Source organism: Panthera tigris, chromosome D3, assembly GCF_018350195.1.
Source record: "Panthera tigris isolate Pti1 chromosome D3, P.tigris_Pti1_mat1.1, whole genome shotgun sequence".
Lineage (NCBI taxonomy): Eukaryota > Metazoa > Chordata > Mammalia > Carnivora > Felidae > Panthera > Panthera tigris.
This window is the reverse complement of record NC_056671.1, coordinates 62,209,977-62,223,252: the sequence shown is the minus strand read 5'-3', so window position 1 is coordinate 62,223,252 and position 13,276 is coordinate 62,209,977.

The following is a 13,276-nucleotide window of genomic DNA, read 5'->3' as shown; positions in this document are numbered from 1 at the left end:
TCTCACTGGTCACCTATGAACCATTGGCTGTCAGCCTTGCTGTGCTATATAAATACCTAGCACCAAACACCATCCCCAGAGACTCTGATTAATTGGTTTGGGGAGGGGTAAAATGCTCCCAGGTCATTCTAAGCCTGGACAGGGTTGAGGGCTCCTGCCTCTGGCCCCTACCTGAGAGAAGCCCTCCCTCTTCTACTCACACTTTCCAAGCCTCTCACACTCCCCTTACTCCCACCTCAGACTTTGGAAGAATGCATCAATCGGTAGCCTGCTTTCTTAGAAAACGTAAGTTACTCAAGGGGAGGAGGCTGTTCTGAGGTTTGAGCAGGAACTTCTTTCTGCGGCCATGTTGGGGACATAGTCACTAGTCAGCCTGCCTAGGTCTGCTCTCTCAACTTGTATCGCTCTAGAAAGCTTTCTCATGATTCCTGCCACTCAATCCTCTTCCTCCTAACCTGCCCTGCCCCCAGGAAACCACTATTCTGATTTCTACCCTCATGCACAGAGTGGTTTTGCTTGTTCTTCACACTCACTAGGCAACCCTTATTAAATGTAATATTTATTAATATTATACATTTATTATATTGTGAAACATGCTTTGAAAATGCTAGGTCATCCCTTTTTAGTTTTAATGGATTTTCATATCCATTATCTGATTTAATTCAAAATAATAAGCATATTGTAGGCGTCAAATGAATGAGTGATTCAAAAGGTGGTTGCTATAGGAATTGAGATGAAAACATGTCACTTAGGGTTTAAGTTGGGACAGCTTCCCAGTGGTTATTAGCCAAACTTCACCTGGACCTTCCCGATGGTAGGATGTAGACAGGTGGAGAAAAATGGCAAAGGAGTTCCAAGACTTAGGAACAGGGTGGCAAAGACTTAAGGAAGGCCACATATGTTTTAGATTAGAAGAGCAGCAGCAGAATAAAGCCCTGGGAATAATGCTGCAGTTCACACATCCTAGATCCTGCTCTGGAGCCCTGAGGGCACTGCACTCTGTGACCTGGAGAGGGAGGGACTGCTGCTGGATCTGAGTAAGGTTGGCTCCCTGCATTGGTTTTCTGAGAAGTGTTTCCTCAGCAGGGCTGACGTTACCATAACCTTTTTGTAGGGACTCATGTTGGATTTGAGTTGCTTTTCTCTTCGTACTCAGGGACAATGTATAGCTATTGTTGGAAGAGGTTGTGAGACGACGTGACAGCGGATTGAGACGAGAGGTGGACCCCTGCAAGCGGGGCGCTCCCTACCCTTTCACCCCTCCACGACCTCAGCACGAACGTTCTGCCCCACCGGCCCTCAGCGAAGCAGTCCTCCAGAGCGCAGCCGCGAGTGAGTGAGCACGTGGTGCGCAGACCCTCTGGACGCATGCGCGCCGGCACCCAATTCCTCCCGGGTGTGAGAGCCTCAGACCCTGCTGTGGGAAGTTGCGCGGTTCTGAGGCCCCTGGAAACGCAAGCCTCCTGGGTGAGTTCCCTGCTGTGAAACACGCCACCTGCTCCCGGTGGGAGGGGCTGGCCTCTCGACTCCCTCCCCGCCGTGCACTATGCCAGTTTCTAACTGCACCGTGGAACTCCAGAGATGTGAAATACCAGCTACCAACAAAACTTTCCTGATGTTCATTGCTCTTTTAGTAAATTTTATGGGGAGCGGGGGAGGGAAGCTGCTCACAGCTTTGTGCCTAAATTTTATCATAGGGGAGATGTTTGCAAAGATTGCTCGTGTCTTGGAAGTGTGAGGAGTCCGGATTTTCCTAGGGCAGTTTCTTTAAGGTTTTTTTTTTTTTTTTTTTTTTTTTTTAAATTTATTTTTGACAGAGACAGAGTGTGAACCTAAGCTGGGGAGGGGCAGAGAGAGAGAGAGGGAGATACAGAATTCCAAGCAGGCTCCAAGCTGTCAGCACAGAGCCTGACGTGGGGCTCGAACTTACAAACTGTGAGATCATGACCTGGGCGGAAGTCAGATGCTTAAGGGACTGAGCCACCCGGCAGTTTCTTTAAAGACCACCGTCTTCTCTAGCCACAGGGCTGTCCTCCCAGGGGTGTGCTTATCTCCCTTCTCTGGGCTGCCCCTTACTCAGACCTCCTTGGGCCTTCAGAGGAAGGAGGTGTTAGGGAGAAAGGGCTGTGGACTGAGAAAATGTATTCTCTACTGGTAGCTTTCTTGGTTCATACCACCTACTTCCCAGAGAATTCCTCTCCAATAGGTGAGTGGGTTTGTTTGTAAGTAATTCATACAGTGGGATCACATCGTTTATGCTGAATCACCGACTCTCACAATTTTGTACAGTGCCTTATATTTGTTTTCCATAATTAAAAATAGTAATAAGAAAAACAAGAGAAATACATACAGACAATACAATGTGGTCAACATTGCATGAAAGAGGTGCTGTCTTAAGTAGCAGCAAAGAGGAAAATGGATACATTGTAGGGTTAATTCTTTTTTTTTTTTTAATATATGAAATTTATTGTCAAATTGGTTTCCATACAACAACCAGTGCTCATCCCAAAAGGTGCCCTCCTCAATACCCATCACCCACCCTCCCCTCCCTCCCACCCCCCATCAACCCTCAGTTTGTTCTCAGTTTTTAACAGTCTCTTATGCTTTGGCTCTCTCCCACTCTAACCTCTTTTTTTTTTTTCCTTCCCCTCCCCCATGGGTTTCTGTTATGTTTCTCAGGATCCACCTAAGAGTGAAACCATATGGTATCTGTCTTTCTCTGTATGGCTTATTTCACTTAGCATCACACTCTCCAGTTCCATCCACGTTGCTACAAAGGGCCATATTTCATTCTTTCTCATTGCCGTGTAGTACTCCATTGTGTATATAAACCACAATTTCTTTATCCATTCATCAATTGATGGACATTTAGGCTCTTTCCATAATTTGGCTATTGTTGAGAGTGCTGCTGTAAACATTGGGGTACAAGTGCTGTAGGGTTAATTCTTGATAGAGTAAATATTAGTTGCATTTTTGGCAACTTTCTGCCTTCTACACCCTGTCCATCTGAGCCTTTGTGCCCTTTTATTACTTTCCAAAGTTGTCTGCACCACATTGGTCCTATCCTGTGGTAAGAGCAACAGAGAGAAGACTGTGAGAAGATAGGATGGGTGGTCCTTTCAGATGAAGTTCATGCCCCTCCTTTATCTATTATAGACATGAAAAATAAACATAAAATGATAAAATATTAGAAACTTTCCATATCATGTGTCCTTCTACCCTCATTTCACAGACAAGGGAATAGGCGTTAAAAAAAAGGAAGTGCCTTGTTAAGTTCTCAGTGAGTTATCTGTAGGACCAGAGTTAGCACTCGGCTTCCTGGCTCCTTCTTTATAGCCCTTTACCCTGTGCCCTGGTGACTTATGAAACAGAGAGGCAGTGGCTGTGTGCATGGTCTTCTACTAGGGGAACATACTGTTCCCTCCCTCTGGAACTCCATCTCTCCAGCCTCTACCTAGCTGCCTCCTCCTCCTTTCCTGTCTAAAGTAAAATATGACTTCTTCATAGAAAGTGTCCCTTTTAGTTCCAGGCTGCCTTCCATACTCTTCAGAAGAGGGCTGGCTTTCTTGCTACATCTTATACATCGAATTACCTGTTAACTCTTCTCCCTGCCCTACTGTGAGCTGAACATGGACATAGTGCCTGACACATAGTTTATGTTCAGTGGATATTTGCTGCTTGAATGAATGAATGTGGATTGAGCCCTTAGGTAGACCTGTAGGTTTCAGACACTTTCACAGAAACACATTGTGTATAGCATATAGGCATATTATTGTTAGTTTTTTTTTTTTAATTTGGTTTTTCTTGTTGTTCAGACAACTCTGATTAACTGAAGCAAACATGAAATTTAATGAAAGGATACAGCTAACTCACAGAGAAGGCTGAGGACCAGGCTTGGAAGAAGACAGGAACTGAGCCAGCTCTGGAGGAGCAGAAATGGTAATGACTGAAACAGTCTCTTAGCAGGGAGAGCTGGGTCAGGGACCGTGGCTATAATCAGTGAATTCCTGCTATTTAAAATCTCTATTGTCTCTGAACAAGTTTCATGTGTCAGAGAAGGAGCACACAATTAGCATAAGGTTGAGTCTGCTTTTTGGCCCATTGGGGAAAGAGTAGATTTCTCAAAGAAGATCCTGTTAGGAAAGAGGAGTGAATGCTGAGTGGCTGAGAAGGAAAAGCAAAATAAGACACATGTCCACTCCATATATACATAGAGGAACTGTCTCAAGTCTTTCTGTGCTTTCACAGCCTGGGCGAGGTGTCCCCCAGCACACTGGACACCTCTCACATGGGGGTGCAATTCTGCCAAGATCTCTTCCCCATGAGTGTGTGAGCTCCTGAGGCCTGGCATATAGTTGGTATATGATAAACATGTGCTGAATGAATGAAAGGATGAATTTTAAATAGGTGAGATGGTGATCATCAGAGAGAAGTCTCAGAGAGGATGCCAGAGACAGAGATAATAATGAAGATATAGGCAGTAATAAACATTTGGCTTCAGGTGTATATTTAGTTCTTAATTATATCTCATAACAACGTTCTAAAATAGGAAGGACAGTTATATTCCTTGTGTAACTGATAAAGAAATTAGAGTAAATGAATTTACTCAGAGTCACAAAGCTAATTACTTACAAAGCTGGGATCAGAATACAGGTTGCCTGTCTCCTACCCCAATGCTTGATATAATGGGTTGAATAATTATTTTTAATGTTTTTATTCAAATGTTTGGTGATGGGTGATACGTCAGATGAATATGGGGTTTTGTAATGGAACAAAAGAAGCTTGAAGACATTTGAAAATAATGAGCAGTCTTGGAAATGAAGCTATTGAGAAGTACCATGTTGATGTATGTATAGGGTATGAGAGCAGAAAGGGTATTGTTTGTGTGTGTGCAAAGTGGAAGATATAGGGTAGAGATTATCGTGGAAAAAGGACTCTGGGATAGGGAGTAAAGAAATAAGAATGTTGTGAAGTCTTTAAAAGTTCCATGTCATTGCTCCTATTCCTGAATATTTAGGTTTTTTTAATTGTTGTTGCCATTGCTGTTGAATTATTATATCATAAGGAATTATTGAAATAAATGCCTTTGGTTTTGTATTATACAATGTATACCCCAGTGACAACAGCAACAACAGAAGATGAGAAACAATTATTGAAAAGAGAAACTTGTGTTCTTGGAGAAACAGTTTATGAAAAGAGTAGACTCATTAAACACACATTCAAGATATTTTAGATTGAGTAGTCCTGTGGTACACAAGTATTGCTGTGGGATGAAAAGTCCTTTAGAGAATACTTATGAATACTCTGAATATGGACACCGGACTTTTGAAGGGGGGGGCCAGGAAAGTTTCTTATATACCCACGGCACAGTTCAGGGATCCTACAACTCTCCTGGATTGGGGAAAAGTGGATCTTTGCTGTACTAGCTCATGTGGGTGGGTTACTTCACCATCTTTTGTTGTCAGATGCTGTTGTGGAGGCATAATGTTATGTAAACCCTGCCATCTCCCAGCTTTGGTAGGAGAAACAGGAAGCATTTCAGTTCAAAAGTTTATTTTCCAGTCAACTCGTTCTCAACTCCTTGTTTTAGGTTAGTCTTGTCATCTTCAAGAATTATTTGCAAATCTAGATTCTTAGGTTATCTGTGAGGATTAATCTAAGATGGAGAAGGAGCAGTTGACACCTTTGCTTTTTCTAATCTCCATTAGTGACTCCATGCATATCCATGTTGGTGTATTGACTTCCGTATGTGAGAGAAGAAGGGAAATTACTGGAAAGAAACAAGAACCATGACTATGGTTAGCCCTAATTCTCCAGGATCTTAGGACAATAGTGTAGAGGTTTTTCAAAAAATTAAAAATACAGCCACCAAAAAAAAAAAAAAATAGAGCTACCATTTAATCCTGCAACCCCACTTCTGGGTATATATCCAGAGGAAATAAAGACAGTATCTTGAAGAGACATCTGTACTTCCATATTCACTGTAACATTATTCACAATGGCCATGATATACAAACAACCTAAGTGTCTGTTGAGGGATGAATGGATAAGGAAAATGTGAAACACACACAAACACACATATACACACACACTGAAATATTATTCAGCCTTAAAAAAAGAAGGAAATCCTGCTATTTATGAAAACATTGAGAAATCTTGAGAATGTTATGCTCAGCAAACTAAGCCAGACACAGAAAGACAGTTATTGCATAGTCTCGCTTATATGTAGAATCTAAAAAAGTCATACTCATAAAAACAGAGAGTAGAATGGGCTGGGATATTGGGAGATAATAGGTCAAAGTGTACAAAGGTTAAGTTATGTTAGATGAATAAGTTCTGGAGATCTAATGTACAGCGTGATGACTATAGCTACGAATTCTGCGTTATATATTTGAAATTTGCTAAGACAGTTGATAGATGTTCTCACCATGCACACATAAAAATCATAACTATAAGAGGTGGTGGATATTTTAATTAGCTTAATTGTGACACTTCACAATGTTTGCATATATCAAAATGTCACATCTATGTAAGTGTATATAATTTTTATTTGTCAAGTATACCTGAATAAAGCTAGAAAGAAAAAAAAAAGATTGGAGCAAACTAATTCTCGGTTAAATATTCCTGCAAGTGAAAAGGTCAAGGGAAAGGCAAGAAAGAAAGAAAACCAGGGGCATATGGGGACCTCAGCATGAGGTGGACATGACCTGTAGCCAGTAGCCCTGGATGGAAAAGGGGCCCCAAAGAAATCTTCTGCTAGAACAGGAAAAGAAAATGGTCATACCTCAGTCTCATTGGATCCTTGAGAAACTCACCTTCCCTTTAAGGAAGGGGAGATGGGAGAAGTAGGAGGGGGAGAAGAGAAAATGTTAGAATTCATTGTTGGCAGCATTTTTGATAATGAGAAAGATGATTCTATTCAGAGGTTCAACTTCAAAAAATAAAATAAAATGGTGTTCTGTCTTTTGGCAGTAGGGAAGTTTAGTAACTAGTATAAAGAAGGAAAAATCAACACTTAAACGTGATGTTTTACCTTCTCACCTCAGTTCTTTTAGACCTAGTTTTTCTGAGACAGAAGAGGAAAGTCCCATTTCCCCTAAAATTCTTGCAGACTGTAAATGTAATAGGAAAGGATTCCTGAGATGTATATTTTGCCTTTCTATAGAGAGCAAAAATTAGCATTCAGCCTCCTTGTTGCAAGTCCCATTTTGATCTTTTTTTAATTGCCAGTGAAAAAGTAATGAAGAGCAATTCTAATTTAGCCACAAAAATCCTACAAATGATAAAAAAAAAAAAGGTTGAGCTGACAGGTGTGCTGAAAATGGTCATGTCGTTCCTCTCACTTTGAGTCTAACTACAGCTAATAATGGTCTAGAGTCATCCTTTGAACTGCTCATGGTATCTTTCATCTGGAGAGTTCAAAGCCCTTTACAAACAATAAATAATTAGATCTCCCAAAAGTCCTCAAAGTAGGAACATGGGAATTACCCTGTACCCATTTTACAGTTGAATAATGGATCACCCTAGGCCCAGAGTTGGCCATGGAACCACAGTCTTCTCTGAGTCCTCTCCCCTTGATTTCTTTCTTATGCTGGGGGCCTCTCAGCCCTTGGGAAAAACCACCTCCACATTCTCATCTTTACCCTGTGCCAAGCCCACTGATTTAAACACCTTTCCATTCCATCTTCCACTTCTTATTGTCCCTCTCTTTTGCTTGCTTCTTGAATAATCATTGTCTCTGTGCTTTGTGAGAATTTTTATGTCTCTGGTGTACCTTGAACTTAATGAATTAGAATAGGACTTCTACTCCTTCCTTGAAAACAGTTAATGAATAAATGTTTCCTGGTTACCTCCTATGTCTGCTTAGCGGTGGCCCAAGGAGTGCAGGTGCTACAGCATAAAACACAGATCGTCCTTGTGGAAACTGCAGGCAGGTGAAGGAACAGGACTGAGACCCAGGGTACAGCAAGGAGCCAAGCCATGCATCAAAGGCTTCATTGTGTGTTGTCAAGTCCTAGGGATCCAGGAATTCAGAAGGAAGGGCTGGGGGTCAGATAGGCTTCTTGGAAGATCTTGGGTTTGGTGACAGTTTTGAAGGCTAGGTAAGTAGATTTAGGAGAGGCTTTCCACGCCCAGGGCCAAAAGGTACCCTGAGATGCCAGGGAGATGGGTTGTTAGGAGATGATAACAGAAAAATTAAAGTTTTTCTGTAGCATGCGGCCTAGGCCCCTGAGCATTTGAGCTACTCAAGGAAATGGGGTGTTTAACTGAACATGTAGTAGTGGGTACAGAGCTCAGCACAGCCCTCTGTTCACAGTGATTGGAAACTTAATCTAGTAACCTGCAAAGAGGAGATTTGCTTCCTGTCACGCAAACTAAAGGTAACATTCTTTTAATGCAATTGTTTATTCTCATTTTGTTTTAACTTCACTCCAATGCTTGGGATCTTGAAGCTTGCTTCATGTATGTCAAAAGGGAGGGCTCTGCTATATATCAGTATCTCTAAATATAAGGCAGTCTAAGCCAGGGTTCATATATAAATGAGTATCCAAGCAAGAGAATTTTTTTTCAGGGGTCTTTGTTCAGTGCTGGCTTTAGGAGGAGATAAAATATGAGCTGAAGTTGGGTTTGAATCAAAAGAGAGCAGGGCTTGGGAGGAATTCATTCCTGGGAGAAATGAAATGAGGATGTGCAATGTGGCAATAGGAGGTGATTATCTGTAGGTATATGTAGCGCTTTGCGGTTTTCAGAAGCTTTTTTTTTCTATCTACGGTATTTCACTTGATCCTATGACATCTTTGGAAAGTTAGGCGTGACAGGTTTTATTACCCCATTCTATAGACGAGGAACATGAGAATGGAGAGTTTAGGTTTTCCTTAAAGATGATATAGCTGTCTAGCAGCAGTGTAGGTCTAGAATCTGACTTTTTCTCTCTTATTCTGGGGCTCTTCCTCTGCTAGTGAGCTGTGGAGCAGTGTGGGGCAGCGAAAAGTTCCGGTACCAGTCAGGTGTCAGATGATGTTTCTCTTCCTGACTCTAGGAAAGAGGGAAGCAGCCGAAGAATCCAGGAGGCAAAGTTGGTCCAGGCTCTGTGGACTGGGACCTCTGCCTGAGCTGGTATTTTAACAATGTTTCCCTGTTAGACAGCAAACTTAGTGCAGGGCCACGCACACAGTAGGTGTTCCATAAACATTTGTTGATGCTGTAGACTCAGTACAACTGGCTCACAGCAGGCCCACCGTACCTAATCGCCTCAGAAAGGAGTGGGAAGAGATTGAAAATAAAAATCTCATCAATAATAGAATCTGTTGTTTTCCCTCCTCTGCCCAGGGAGACTTTGGTTCCTCAGTTGCATTTCCAGTATTTTAAGATGGGAATAATTTTCACAGTGGCAGGTTCAGCTGGTGAGATGCTGTTTTAATACGAAGGAAAATGCTAGAATAGAATTTAAGAATATTAAGAAGGGATTTGGTTTCTGACAGAAATATTAGCTGTAAAGGCCGGTATGAAGATTTTAGAGAAATTTAATTAAAATTTAATCTTCTTTCTAATTAAAGTTTCCTTTAATTAAACTTAAAATTAAATTTACTTTAATTGGAGGAATTTAAAGGGTATTACCTTTTGAGTGTCAATCATTTTGAAAGAAAAAATTTATGCTGCTTTGTCTAGTTTAAAATGAGGATTGGTGTCAAATTTCTAGAAAAGTAATAAAAATATTGTATTTAAATACAAATCAGCTCTCCTTGGTGTTTGGTTCCCCATTTGCCTGGTTCAAAAACATTTGTCTTGAGTTGTGGTTTTCCTTTATGTTGGACATCTCTGGAGAAGGTCAGGTTTAGACCATCAAGGGCTACAGTATGACAGTTCTACATTTATTTCTCCATTACTCAGGCTCCCAAGGGAGCTGCCTTCCCTTCTGGCTATATTGGTCTAAGTCTCCCTCATGCTTTTTAAGGAGAACCTACTCAATCCATAAGTCTGGGGAAATGCTTGCCTCCTGTCTTTCTCTGGGGCTCCAAGCCCCTTTCGTGCTCATTCATTCCCCCAAACCTTTTCTGTGTGATATATTAGAATCTTTTCAAGCCCAAATGCCCTCACTTCAAAAACTGAGGCTGAAAGTGAGTTAATTTCTTCTTCTAGGATGGCTCCCACTTATTAATTCACCATTTACAACAATAGCATCCTCATCATTTGATAAATCCTTCATGGTAGCCAGTGCAGCCATAACTTCAGTAGGCCCTGATCTCCTTTCTAGATTGGTGACAGCAATAGCCTCTAATGGCCCTGTTCCCCATTCTTTTCCCCATCTATCTTGCATGCTATTCCCAAATCATTGGTCTAAAAATATCTCTCTTTGTCTCCTGAAAACTCCAAACTTCTAACCCTGGCATTCAACAACTCTAACAGTTTGGCTTCACTTTACCTCTTACACATTCATCTCCCTTGACTTTGTGCTTAGTTTTCTCCCACTGTGCTAGTTACTCATCTAAACATACGTCAAGCTTTTTTCCATACCGTTGTTCCGGCCTAAGATGTTTCCTGTTTCTTTAAGATCCTGATGAAATTTTAAATCATTCACAAAGCAACCCCTTATCAATCTGGCCTGGCATGATGACTCATTGTTCTGTAGCCTTGTGATGTATATTGTGCATACTAATATTTGTATCCTTTATTCATATGTATTCTATGTTTGACAATTTCTGAAGCTTGAAATGTGTTATCTTCCCATTTGATCACTTGAGCCATATGTGCAGTATGTCACAGAAATACTAGTATTCATATTTCATATCTGACCAATATGAAGCTCCAAAAGGTTTTGGCTTCCTTAGGATCTTACAGCCTATGAGTAACAGAGTGAAGATTAGAACTCAGGTTCTCTCTATCCATACAGTTTCCAGCCAAACTCTGGATTTTGGCTTCAAATCTTCAAATAGTTTAAATACTTAAGAAGAGAGGACAAAAAGCCTTTTAAAGATTCAGATTTGAGAGCTGTTGGGACTTGCTGAGCTAGTTATATAGATAATCTTTTGCTATTATATTCAAAGTAAGTACGACACAAATAAAGATCTTCAAAGGAGAATAAATGACTGACTTGCAATCACTAATGGAGAGATATACTCTCAAGAGCATTTCTGTTTCCTTCCTTCCTTCCTCCCTCCCTTCCTCCCTCCCTCCCTTCCTCCCTCCCTCCCTCCCTCCCTCTCTCTGTCCCCTTTCCTCCCTCTGTCCCCTTTCCTCCCTCCTCCCTTTCTTCCTTCTTTTGGAAAAGAACAAAAGTAACTGCAGTAAAAGACAGAATGCTGCAGAAAAGATAAGTGATTAAAGTGGTAGATAAAATGGACCAGGCTTTAAGGACAGTTCTTGTGTAGTTGCTGGGCACCTCAGAAACTACTCACTTGCTTTTGTCTGGAACAAGGAATGGTCTCAGTCAAGGGCAGCCATGGACAGGCTGGATAAACAGGAGGCTAACCACTGTACTTCATGGAATAAGGCACTAATCCAAACAAATAGTTTCTCTTGGAGGAATGAATGCTATAAGCACACAGGGCTGGTGGCTTGCCTGAGGTCATGGTGAGGCCTGGGGTAGATGAACTGCTTTCCTTGGAAGTTGGAAGCCCCAGGACTCAGAATGGCTTTACTGCTCCTAAGGCAGTTGCCTTGCTGTCCTGCTTCCCTTTGTGACCTTACAAAAATGATCATTACAGAAGACATCTGAATATGTCTTATATCTTAAAAACTTAGGATCCTGATTATTTCACTTTATGTCTCAAAATCTTTAAGAATTTTGGATCCAGTACCTTTCAAATGTGATTGATCAGCCTGTTTTTAAGACTGCCTGTCATATACATACCCTTCTAAACATTCCTCTATTACTTCTGTAAATGAGGAGCCAGTAAGTTTTTTTCTGTAAAAGGCAAGTTAGTAAATAATTTAGGCTTTTTAGGCCCCATAGTCTATACTGTAACCATTCAATTCTGTAAGTGGCTACTTACAGATAACTTTGCACAATAGAGACAGTACAAAATGAATAAGTATGACTGTGTTCCACTAAAACTTTATTAATGGACATTGAAATTTTATTCAAAGTTTATATATTTCATGTCATTTTCACTTATTCTGAAATGTTATTTGAAAAATTTTTTTTTCATTCACTTATAAATGTAAAAGCCATTCTTCAGCCACTGGCTGTACAAAAACATGTGGTAGATCAGATTTGGCCTCCAGGGCCTAACTTTACGGGCCCCACTGTCTCCATAGATATTGTGTTCTTTTCTCACTGGGTCATTTTTATCCCTGGGGATACCTCCTGTTTTCTCACTTCCACATCTTAGTTGATGTTGGTTTCTCAAACTGAAAAGTCTTATCCTCAGCCTGGGTTTGTTGAAATTCTGCCTATGTTCAAAATCTAGCTCAAATATAGAATTCAGATTATATTCCAGATTTCCTATTCTTGAGGCATACTAGGAATAGGAAGTGGTTAAGACTTTGAAATCACACTACCTGGATCTGAATCCTGGTCTCACTGCTTACTAACTCCATCATCTTGGGCAGCCTAATATTATTAAACCTCATCTGAAAAATGGAGATAATAACAGTACTCAATTCACAGTTCAGAGGGCTATTGTAAGGATAAAATATTATAAGCAAGTAAAGAGCTTAGCACAGTACCTGACCAGGATGAAGTAATTTGTTCATGTTAGCAGTTGTCAGCTCTTGTGTCCTGGGTCCTGTGCTTAATGGTATACTGCCCTTCTGCAGTTTATAGAAGAAATAGTTTTGCAGTGAGAACAAACTCAATGCAATATTCTCTGTTTTAGCAAGTGTCTTCATTCCTATGTCTAATTTCTTTCACTTGGTTTAGAAATAAGTTAAAAGAACAGATGCGTTTTTCCCTCCCTTCTCTATGTTCACCTCCACAAAGGAAATGTTGTAATTTTCTCCTTTCTATGTTTCTTTTTTTTTAAATTTTAGGTTTGTTATATGTGGTGATAGAATTAATGTAGTTTCTTCTTTTAACAAAAATTTATGCTCTCACAGTCTTATCCAACCACCACATCTTGGTTTGGGCACTAGAACCATCAATTTATATCAACCCAGTTCCAGGAATAATGTTGGTTTATTAATTCTTTCTGTGGAGTATAGAAGCAGGGCCAGGAAACCGCAGAAAGAATTTATTTCCTTTCACTTGCCTTTTGATAAAGTGTAAAGAACATCAGGTAATTAGGAGTAGGAGGGTAAGACTTTTTTTTTTAATTTAAATTTACTTTAAACCATG